This window comes from Psittacula echo (assembly GCF_963264785.1).
Source record: "Psittacula echo genome assembly, chromosome: 2".
NCBI lineage: Eukaryota > Metazoa > Chordata > Aves > Psittaciformes > Psittacidae > Psittacula > Psittacula echo.
In genome coordinates, this window is record NC_137737.1 from 2,016,036 (window position 1) to 2,028,700 (window position 12,665).

Sequence of the window (12,665 nt, forward strand, 5' to 3'; positions counted from 1 at the left end):
CCTGCTGATCAACAGTGCTTCACTAGCCCGGGAATGCACCACTTAATATCATGAGAAATGAGTTTTGGGCCCTTCAGGTTTACATACATCACTTTTCCTCTCCAAACACCTGGAAACCTAGTATTGGAGAAGATTGTAGGAGCATGGGTGTGAAACGTACAGAACAGGACAGTTTTCTCCCCACTGATGAGGCTCCCAGGAAAGATGGTGAATACTCGTGTGGTTTTCTCCTGTCTCACATACCTACAACCTCTCTTCACAATTTCATTCCAAGTATTTTACCTTTTCCACAGTCATCTTGTTCCTCTCTTTAGGAAGCATTTTATGTGGCTGAGGTTTCACCATCATTGACAGGCTCACTTTCAAAAAAGTACTCTTCAAAACTAGGGAGAAAAAAAGGCTTTAAAGGGTGCTTGAAAAGGAGAGGTGAAAGAAAACCCAACAGACTGGATGTACTCAGAATTCAAGCAAGCAGGCTGTCTGGTCTTGCTTCTAAAGCACATATTGAAGCATAGCAGAAAAAATCCAGGTACTTGTTTAACTGGAACTCCCCCGCTTCTTGGAAGATTGCTCTCCTTCTACCAAGGAACTTTTAGTTACATGTCTATAATTCAGAGGAGAGAGGACTAAAACCATGGGTTTGATTATTGAAGGTATCCGAACCTTTGTGGCAGTTTAATCAACACTCATACACCACCCAGGCAGAGGAAGATGCTCTGTTTACTAAAGATGTCAATATCCGAGCTCTTCACACTAGAGATCAGGAGAGTGCCGAAATCTAGCACTGTATTCAAGTGTATTCAAGACTATTCCAAGAAATTAAGACAAACACAGACAAAACCAAACCAAACCAATACAAAAGGCCAAAACCACACCAACAAAGAGGTAAGGCTTCCAAAACCCCATGATTTTTCAGAGGCGCTGGGTACCTGCAAGAATGTGACATTTAAAGACCATGGCAGGTATCAAGTAAAGAAACAAAACATCAAATACTGCTCTGAATAAAACTTCACGATCCACTTAAACTTGATGCAGTTTATCAGGGCTTGTGGCTTCATGTGGGGTTGATTCTTGCCATTGGACTGTACTCCAGATGTTTCTAAACTGAAGCAAGCAGCAGAAAATATCCCTTAAAATCCAGCTGAATCCAATTTCTTTTCCTGCTAGTCCCACATAACCTGAGAGGTAGGAGGGAAGTAATGAGAGAAAGATGAAGCCTTAATTTCAGCCAGCGGTGCTGCTGCTTTTAAAGGGCTGTAAGGATAGAATAAATGCTTTCAGCAATAAGAAAGTTGAAGGGGAGAAGAAAGGAAAAAAGAAATGGGTACTGTGAAATAACAATTAAATAAAGCAGTGATAAATATTACAGCTCAAAAGGATGGATGCAATCTTTTGGGGAGGGAGAAAAAGGAGGTGGCTTTTTAATACTTAAGCTCAACGCACTCCAAAGGAGTCCGGTGTAATTGGAAATGGAGAGGATTTGTTAGAGGCTATTTGAAAATAGAAAGAGAAACTGAAAAAGTTCATCCAAAGTGCTGTGGCTCTGGAAAGCAATCTTGAATAGAATTCAACTAATAAAGAAATACCAAAAGGTCACAGTTTTCTTTTCCAGCATGATCTGGCTCGGGTACTTCAGACTTTCCTGGCATTTGGATAAATCAGGGGCTAGAAGGGACACAGAAAAGAGGATCTTGAGTCAAGATGATGACACTTCATTGCTTCACTGCAGCAGGGGCCAAATCAAGCCAATGATGACTGGCTATATCCCAAAGGAGATAACAGATACAAGATAAGCTCAATGTTGGGAGAAACCCTAAACTTCCCACTAGAAGCAAGATAAACCAGTGGCATAAAAAGAGAGATTTTTTTACCCTATCAGTACTTATGACACATACAAAGGAACCAATGGCACAGTCAGGAAGTCTGCAGTCAAATGGAGGAAGAGAGGGTAACAGAGATGCATGAATGCTAAAGGAAGTAACCAAGCTAACTGACAGCACAGGCAGGATGTGGAAGGTTGAGACAACAGAAGTATTTTCTACAGAAATCATTCTGCAAGGAAAAGTACTGTGGAAAAGAGACACACATTGATGCTCCACAGGGAATGAGCAGAGCCTGGCGCTCATCATGCTCACCCAAAGTAACAGAAACAGCAAAAGACAGACTGGGTACCACTTATGAGCCTAATGAGGACAGGAAAGTTTTGAAGACATCAACCTTTGTCTTCAGGCACTGACACCATTCTTCAAAGATGACAAAAGAAAGAGGAGGGAAAAAACCCACCAGCTCCAACTACAGAGGTGTTCTTACCAGCATTGCTTCTCTTGTACTCACTGAAATCAGTGCATCAAAACAGCTAACAGCCAAAACACCCCGTGTTTTCCTGTCTTCTCAGCACTACACAGCCACTGAACCCATCCCTGCAGACTCCTAGCTCTCTGTCAGTGCACACTCTCCTATCTACAAGGAACAATTTGCCTTTAACACTTGCAGACCTCCAGATGCCGGTTGCCTGAAGGATATTCAGCAAAACAATGAGACTGCAAACAGGAAACACAGGGATAACCCGGGAAAGGAAGAAGTATGGCACAGATAATATCAGAGACCCTGTCTATAGCTAAACTTGTGGGAAAACTTGAGCTATCTGCATTAACGAGATTGTATCTCCAAACATCAGTTGTTGAGGCAGATCTGGCATTCTAATGGACATTAATAAACTCACATTGGAAACAGGAATACAGACACGCTAAAGAAACAAATGTGGACACAGTCACATCCCAGAAAAACAACTGTGCATATGCCAGTGCTCAACACTGAGCCCACCCTGCTTTGCTGAGCACTGCTTAGTCATTGTACCTACAGGCCTGGAACTATCCTTCTGAGGACACGGCAACCAGATTGTCACCTTCTTTTTCAATGCCAACACATATCTTGGGGCCATCATTTGTAATTTATAATGCTAGACCCGGAAGAGCTTGCATACCTGAGTTATCTTGTCAAGTATCCAGCATAAGATCACAAGCAAAAAGATACCGAAGAGACCAAGAACGAGGAAAGCTCCACACTCATACAATCAGAATGCAAAGGGCATTTTGGAGGGGTGCTAGGAACCTTTCAGAAGAAACAAGATGACGGCAGTGCCAACACCCAGCCCCACTCCAGGGGACATGTGTCCTGTGTAAAAGCTTGGTACATGGCATTAAATGTGACACTGGGTATTTTAACACAAGATTATCCCTTGTCCATCACTGTAACGCAAAACCACAAGGAGCAAATGACCCTGCTTGAGCAGGTCAGTTGGGCAAGATGACTTCCAGTAGTTTCTTCCAGCCCCAAGCATCCCGTGATTCTCCGAGTCCACTGATACAATAACTCTAAGCACTCCTGAAGCCCTGGGCTGCCCATCTGTGTTCCAATATTGCGCTTTTTCTGTACTCAACTGTGCACGCAATGAGCCAAAAGAGCTGCTTCTGCAGCAGGTTGCCTTCTACGCAAGATTTTCTAAGCACGCTAAAACCAGTCCTCAGTTACAACTTAGGAACAACAGTCTGTAACTGTTCCTAGCTGGCATCCAAGAGCACTCATTCAAAGAAGATCTCAGTCTTCCATAACTTGAACTAAGATTTTATAGATCAAGATGAAACTTCACTTCTGACAGAAAAACTACTGAAAATTGCTTCTGTATTACAGTTTTATACATCACATTCAAGCACTGGGTACAATTTGTGATCGCCCCTTAATTTTACTGCACACTTTATTCAATATTACAATCCACATGGCCCCAGGAAAGAGGGAATAGTGATATAAGCATCCCTCTACCAGTCTGAGTCATAAGCTCTGCAGATTCTTGCCATTAAAGCAGTAGACAGCAGTTGAAGATCTCACTATCTCCCTTTTAGGACAGCAGGACAGGCAACGAGTTCACTCTGAAACTGCAACCCACATGTGAACTTAAAACCCCACTGAATCCAATTTACCATATTATGCTCAGCTACTAAAATAATAAATAAGGGGGAGGGGATGGCCGGCAACTCAGCCACTGCCGTTAAAGCCAAAGAGAGGTCTATGACTGTCTCACGTTTTATTATCACAAACAAAAGCGGAAGTACTTTAACAAAGTAAGCTAATTCAGTGAGCGTGCTGACTTCATGGCCTAGGGAAAACGTCGTTCTCATGCAATTATAAAACAGTTTGTGTTGAAGGGACCTCAAAGCTCCTCCAGCTCCAACCCCTGCCACGGGCAGGGACACCTTCCACTCGAGCAGCTTGCTCCAAGCCCCTGTGTCCAACCTGGCCTTGAACACTGCCAGGGATGGGGCAGCCACAGCTTCTCTGGGCACCCTGGGCCAGCGCCTCAGCACCCTCACAGGGAAGAGCTTCTGCCTAAGAGCTCATCTCAGTCTCCCCTCGGGCAGGTTAAAGCCATTCCCCTTGGCCTGTCCCTGCAGGCCCTTGTCCAAAGCCCCTCTCCAGGTTTCCTGCAGCCCCTTTAGGCACTGGAGCTGCTCTAAGGTCTCCCTGGAGCCTTCTCATCTCCACTCAGCAACTGGCTGCTGTTGCAGGAGTGGGTTTGCCAGGAAACACCGCCCTCAAAAGCTGGGGCAAATCTCCAGTGCCAGAAACAAACAGGATGAAGTTTTACCCCAAGTGCTAAATGCACATCTCTTATTGTCATTTTAAATTCAAGATTAAGGGGAAAAAAAGGAAAATAAAAGTCATTCCTTACCTGTATGGAAGTAACGGAAGCTGTATGGCCCTGCTGTGCATTATCAGTTAAAAAGTCACCTTTGTAGTATACATGATGTGCTTCTCTAAGCATCTCCTATCTCATAAGTAACTACAATTGCAAAGGTTCCCCACACCCTCCCTATGGCTCCAGCTAATTCTCACTGTCAGACGCTGATGATGGCACAGCTGTGTTTCCCCACCTCCATGCTCCGGTTGAAGCTCCTGCTCCAGCCTCTCTGGGAACACGCACAGTTACGCCAAGGATGAGCAAAACATTCCCTGCTTCCAAATTAGCTAATCAATAAACCAAGTGCTTAACCTTCCCTCAACACATGCCTCCAGACAAGGCAACCAGCCCTGTCTGCACACTGAGGACTCCACTGTGCCAGCCACATCATTCTGCAAGACGACTTGTGGCAGTTTCCTTCTCAGGAGCCAGAACATCAATTGTCACCGATTGCTGCTGCAACTCAATCAGCTTCTATCAGAACACCCATTCAAAATGAATCAGCACTTGCTGTGTGATGCTTTGCTCTATTATCCTCAAAACAAATAGAGGGCCTCAAGTATTTAATACCCTCCTGATTCCATCCGGGAGCTACTGCCAAGTACTTTACCTGCTCAGAACTTATAAATGCTGACTACAGAACAGGGAGAGGCTGGCAGCAACAGGCAGAAGGACAGGATGCCTTTGCTGCATGATAACGTGTACGCTTCCAACTTCTTATATTGCAAAAATGGATCCTCATAACTGTTTAACGTTAAATATATACTGTAATACATACATCATCCTGAGCCACCATCTTCATGTTCTCTGCTAACATTAAACCCTTCTCCGAAAGCCTCAGGCTTCTGCCATTCAAAGTCTGGTGTCTCTGCTTGCCCAATGTCATGGTCTGGCCTCCTCCTCCTCCTCCCCAGTACCAGCAGTGGCACTTGTCCAGCAGGTCAGCTCAGAGAGAGGGACTGTCCAAAACCTAACCCCACACAACAAACCTCAAAGACATCTGCAGCCGGATTACCCCCCGGAACGCTTAAACCACGACAGCCACTCACTCACCTGAGCATCAGTACCCCCTAAAGAATGGGTAGGGGTAAAAAGGAATGCAGGAATATAACCTGCTCATCTTAAACCATCATGAAAACATGTCCTGAGACAAAAACCCAATGCTTATTTCACCTGCGCAAAGTTCAGGGCAAACAGCTGAGATTCAGTTCCACAGGGGAGAACGATGTAAGAATATGCAATTACTAAGTTCATTACAGTATGTTTCATTAACTCAATGAGCTCCTTTATAATGGTAAGAGGCATTAAAAGATTAAAGTATTTGGATGAAATCCAAGTACATTTTTAGTGCCCTGATGTTTGCCAGTTTGTATCTCCAGACACACAGAGCAATATCCCTTCACTAAACCCCCTGTGAGAGTAACCACTGTTTATCCTTCCTGCTTTCAGCCTTCAGTGTTCCCAAATTACATTTCCCCATTGCACTTGGGGGCGAGGGGTGTCAAATCCCTGTTCAGTTAACTGTCTACATCACTTAGACACGGTTAGAAGTGTTTCCAAACAAAGCTGTCAACTGCGGTTGACCAGGCTGAACTTCCTAGAGGGCTAATACCTGGCTGAAAAGCCCTTTGTGTGAAAACGGCATCACTAAAACAAAGCACAACACAGGAACTTTTCATGTGCTTTCAGTAGTAATTTAACCTCAGTAGATCTCTAATGTTCAAGTCGTAAGTGCAATTTAGCTATTAATCTCTTTAAACCAGAATGGAGTCCTCTTTCTGCCCTCTGCTAAAGCACTATACACTCTGCTGTGAAGTCTAAAGCATAGCTTGGCAGGTTTGGCAGCACGGTGACAACAGTAAACACTACTGGAAGCCTTACCCACTCTCATTTTACGCTGTATTAAGCAATATTCACAGGTTGTACACTGAAAGTATAATCATTTCCACAAAGCCGCAGTGCGCATCTCTACTAAAAGAGACCCTTTCCTTTTCTCTGCCCGCTCCCCATCCTACAGCACTCATGCTGCATTCACAGAGCCACAGCCCATCAGAAGATGGAGTAAGGGGTATGATCAGGAAAGAGATATCCTGTTCCCAAAGCTGCCCTGTAACAAGAAGTGGACTCCCCAACTCTGAAGAATAGGATTTGTGTCCCATTACAACTGCAATCCCCTACTCCCAGCAAGGAATTCTGCTGCTCTGTCAAAGCTGGATGTGATTTCCTTCTACCTTGCTTGTAATGGAAGACTACTCCAGTACACAGGGCTCACAAAGACATGCTCTCCACAACACACAGTTCCCAACTGCTTCTCCTTGATCTAGGCATGCAAAATTTAAGAGGACGGTGCACATGAGGAGTGAAAAAAGGGAGGGTTTGGAAGATAATTGACATTTCCTGTTCATTTCCTCTATACCCTGCAGTATACTCCCACCAGCCACACCACCTTCATAAGCTCTCTTCTTGGGGCGTTAAAGAATTAGACAGATTTCAGTCCTATCTCTTACCCCGCTGGTCTTGCCCACTACGCCAACAACTTTGACTAGGGCTTGGGGAAAACAATGACGACACGAACTCCACTGAAGGCACTTGAAGGAGACTCTGAAGCAGCAGCACCAGTAGGCAAATACACTGGAGCAGTGCCCAGGACAAAGTCTAACGCTCCCATTTAAACAAGATAGAAAATGTACTCTTGCATTTGCAAAACAAACCTCTTGAAAAGTAAAAGCCCCAGGTTCTTATTTGACCTTGGTGTCAGTCTTGGAGAGGATGTAATCATTAGCAGATAGCATAAGATACACCAGAGAGAAACACACTGAAAAAACCCACCCACAAATAGCCCTTGCATCTATCAAGCCTTTCCCCCCGCAGCACTGATTAAAGAGACAAAGTCCCTACCACACATAGTAATCACACTGCTTAAATGAACAGAAAGTCTGCTCCAAAGACGAGGATGTTCAACTTGGAACCCAGAACACTTGTGTTTCATTTTCTTACATTCAAAGGCTTCGTGTGTGGCCACGTACTTGCCCTTTGGTCCTCTGTGCCGCCAACCGCCAACTATAAAATGGGGCACCGTTTCCTCTGAGAAGTTGAGAGGCATTTAGAGGCTACAGGGGGTTGTACCTAAATCAGACTGACAGATTGCCCAGAAAGGGCAGCTGCCTTCCTCATTTATGTGCTCAGGCAGCTTACTCACTCAGTTCTTCCCACATTTTACCCTTCCCAGCCCTCAACAGGCTTACCTATTTCTTGCTTCCATCCCTAGTTTCAACATCTGCCATTAAAACCAGAGAGGTGGAAGTGGAGGACGCAGCTCCGGAGTCTGCTGGAAGCAGTCTGTGCTCTTTCTGGCATTTCAGAGCACATTATTGCAGTTATCCATCAGATGAGGCTTCTCACAAGAATCCCAGGTATGGACTTTGGGGGGGACAGAAAGGGGTAAACCATTTTGTGGCTAAATTTATTGGCCAATGTCTTCTAATTCTCTTAGCCTGCCAAATTCAAAGATACACAGCAGCACAAAATGACAAATCCATTTCTAGGTGGATTACATATTTTAAAGCAAATCAGTGAGGGAAACTCATTTTCCAGGCAAAATAAAAGCATCACTATTATATCCATTTAAACCAAGACTGAAAGAGCACACAGAACATGCTGTAGGGAACAAATCTGAAGCCTCATTGCCATTTATGTTCACATATAAAGCTGTTTTTCCTTACGCTAAGAGTCCCTGAGGCATGCAGAAACGTCTGTGGAGCCAATCAAAATGCAAATACTCTGAAACAGCCCAGCGAGCAACTACTGCTGCTCTCCTTACCATGCTCCTCCTCCTGCCCGGGCTTTCATCATTTAATACTGGGGACTCTGACAAACACGGTGTGCTTTGGTTTTAGAGCCCTGAAAGTTTAATTTGTTCTCAACTTGGGAATAAGTCCTCATCTGGCTCTTTGGTACAGTCATTCCTGGCAACTGCTTGATTTTCAGTACACACATGACAGGACGAGGCCATTGTCCTGTGACAGCTACATCTTTCCGGCCCCAAATAATCTCTGTAGGGTTACACAGGGAAATGAATTCATGGCTGCTGGCTACCTCACCCTCCCACCTGTGCTTTTGGTCATTTAATGGCTGAAGTGGAAATACAGATAGTAAAAGAGGCAGGCACAGGACAGAAATCACTTGCCTCTTGCTTTGAGGACACATAGCACAACAGCAAGATGAAAAATCCCATAGCTACAAAGGCTCCCAGTCTTCTCAGGGTAAGACTAAAAGCATCCTCCATGGAAACACTTCGTATCTAGCAAGACCAAACTCATAAATTGAAGAGCTGCCTATTTTTTATTTTTGACCATTCCTTTCTTAAATCCATCACTATTTCTCCTGGCTCATGAACCAACCTTATTTAAGAAAGAAGAATCATACCTCAAAAGGAAGAAGGCAGCAGGGCAGTTTTGCATGCCCCAAGCCAAGCCAACTGCAATACGTATTGCTGCTTTCTGTTGGAACTCAGCCATGCCAAGGGCTGCCAGTTTCTTCTAGCAGCTGACAAGTACGAAGCCTTGTTGAGCACGGTTTCCATCTGAGCAGCCACATGTGTGACAGCACGACTGTCAGCTTGTGTGTGAGAAGGAAGGGCAACAGTCTCTGCTGGCAGGCTGCAGCCCTCTAGATTGTCATCGCCGAAACCATATTACATTCTTATACAGATGACCAAGGCAGCAATGGTACCCATGAAAGCTGCTTTCAAGCATTTTAGATTGCATGTCATCTAAAGCATGATCTGACCTGGATCTGCTTTGAGATAATATAATATAATATAATATAATATAATATAATATAATATAATATAATACTTACAATATATGCATTAGAAGTCACTGGAAGCAAAAAATCATTTGTATTTAAGATCCTGGTTCTGCTTCTGCATGACTTTTAAGTGATGACAGCTTTAAAACCCACCAGAGTAAGCAGCGATTAGACTTCAATGTGCTTTCCTTGTTTTTAGTATATCAAAGTTTCACATATCAACTCTTAGAATGAACAGGAGCTAGCAACTGTCAGGAGTTTTACTGCGGGGTTTTTTAACAAGGACCAAGTAGGGAAACACTCATTTGTTTCCGTTTAAACAGGTCATTCATTCATAGAAGGAATCTATGCCTAACACCTTTAGCCTAGGCAGCACAGTTCATCTCTCCCACCTCTGCCATTCCCCCCACCGCCCTTTTCCGACAGTGTTTTATTTCCTTTTATATGACCCATTCTTCAGGTTTGCTTCCACTCCCTCAGAGAGATTCCATTCACACACACTAGCCTTTGGTGGGGGTTTTGTACCAACTGCTGCGCTTCCCTCTCACCTGAAGCACATCCCGGCTTTTACAGCACAGGGAAGCACGACCTTCACTGGCAATCAGGGAATCTCAGAAGCGCGCACTTATATGTCAATTCTTCCTTTATTATTTTACTGCCTTTAACTGTCAGATTCAAACAACCTGTGCTCAGCAGCAGCCAAGAACTGGAGCTTTCACGAAGGTTAAAAGTTCAAAAGGAAAGCTGGTTTCTTCATTTAGCAGCCTCTTTCAACAATTCCAATTAAAGGAGGCCAAAGAGTAAGCGGATGCATAGGTACGGCAGCAAGGGCGCAAGGGGATGGGTCTCAAAGGTTTTAATGCTCTTATTTATGACTCCATCAGGTTCTGACCTTACCCTCTTCAGGGCACATTGTCCCAAATGCTAACCACCAGCAAGGAGAAACACACATTTCCTGCTGTCTTCCCACGCACACACAGAGCAAACAGTCCCCAAAAGCACATTTTACCCTGAATCCTTCGGGAAAACATGTCCCAGACACACCAGGCATAGCCATGAACATTCCACCTCTTTCTCAAGCTTGCAGCCTTACTATGCCTTTCCTCAAAGTCCCCTCCCTGCTGACAGATATAAATCAAGCGAGCAAACTTACCCTGTGAAGTCAAAACTTTACAAAAGGCCACAAATGGCTTCTTTTTTTGGTTTTCAACGTTAACTTTGCACATGAGCACCAAAAGTAACACACCGAGTATTGTCTTGCATTGGTTTTTCTAATGAAAATACACTGTAACCACGAAAGGAAACGCTTACGGATCCGTAATGAAGGGACTGATTCATGTGCCCCAGAGAACAAGTGCTGAACAATGTACACTCAGTGAGATTTCAGCTTTATCCCTTCTTAAAATAAAACCACGTGCCTGATCTTTAACCCACTGTGATTTACTCATGTTTTTGCTTTTCATGATTACGAAAGTAAGTACGAACAGAGGAGGTAGAAGAACACAATTCATCATGAAAACCTCATACATCAAATACTACATTAGCCATCAGTCTTACTTCCTCTCTCAAAAACGTGTACTTACAGTGTTGAAGGACTAGGTGGTAATTCCAGTTTGCAAGTCACAAAAGTTGGCCGATAAGACATCCCAAATGTAACATAGCCTCCATTACTGTACCTCAGTTTGTCCTCTGTCACTCCACTAAAACACCAAATACACCTGAAAGATAATGAAGCATCAACAAGAAAAAAGGGACTCTTCCTTTGAAGAGGTCAGAGATCTTCTGAGTTGTGCATAAATAAACCCTCAAAACCAAAGAATAAACGTGTGCTTTAACATCACACTATCTATGTCCCAGGCACCTTCCCCACCAGAGTCCTTCACTGGAGTGCAAATGTGGATTAAAGTCACAATGCAGAGCGAGGTTTTATCCTCTTGGTTGAGTCCCATTCCAGAAGGTATTTGTTCTACATTACAAAGTGTGTCACGTTTTCCATGGGGCATTCAGGAAACTCCTAGCACAGAAACAATGAAGGGGATGCTGCAGGTCAGGACAGAGCTACACTCACTGAATAGGAACATTTTAGGAAGGGGTGGGGGACGGGACCATGCACAGTCCTTTATTACTCAGCGTCTTCTTGGTTCCAGCCCCTATCCTTTGTGGGATAAGCACAGTTTGCATGCAGCCCTCGCTTGGCCAGAAGCATCCCTTGGTTGCACAAGAACTCAATGCCCCGGCCAACTTTGTAGTTGGCAATGATGAGACATCTGTGACGGCTTCAGCCAGTCCACTCCAGTTCATGCTCTGGTTCTGCCCGTGCACCTAGCACTGTACGTCTGCCAGCCAACCCAAACACAGGACAACAGCACTGTAGTTCCGTTCTTCTGAGCAGTTCTGCTAACAAAACTATCACTGCTCAGAATCATCCCTGTAAATTAGATCTGATTTGACAGTACAATACTGCTGTCCTGTGCCTGGAAACACCTGGAACATTAATACTCCCACAGCAGTGGGGTAGCTCCACAGAACACAAGAGCAGTACCCATGTGCTGAAGTTTCCCGTCCCCACAGGAGTTCATAAGGTGGTGCTTACCTCCTTACTGGGTCCTTCCCATATAGGACTTCAGCTGGATCAAAGCTGATGCACCTTCCCAAAACACCTCCCGTAAAACCCCACGCTCCCAATTCTGGACGGATCCCGCACAAGGACAAGTTCTGTGGGTCCACAACTCCCATCCTCCCCTAGACCACACTGGCTGTAAGAGGAAGGAACTACTGAGGACTACTTCAGAACACTGAAGCTCCAACAGGCATTGGCAGCAGCACGCAGCTCTAGCTTCACTAGTTCAGATCTGGTTTTAGCCATCAGATTTTCCGCATGGTAATCCTAGAAGAGCAATTCTAATGCAATACTTTCAGCATCGAATTGAGAGGCCTAATTTGTGGCCACAGCTGTGGCCTGCTATCTGTACTTCATCACCCCCATCCAGCACAACTCCGTCATTCTTCAAACTCTGACATGCCCCTACACCACAACAGCAATTAATTCTCCTATTCCAGCCTACGCCGTTAAACTGTAACATACCACAATCTGAAAACAAACCAAACTCAGCCCCAACCA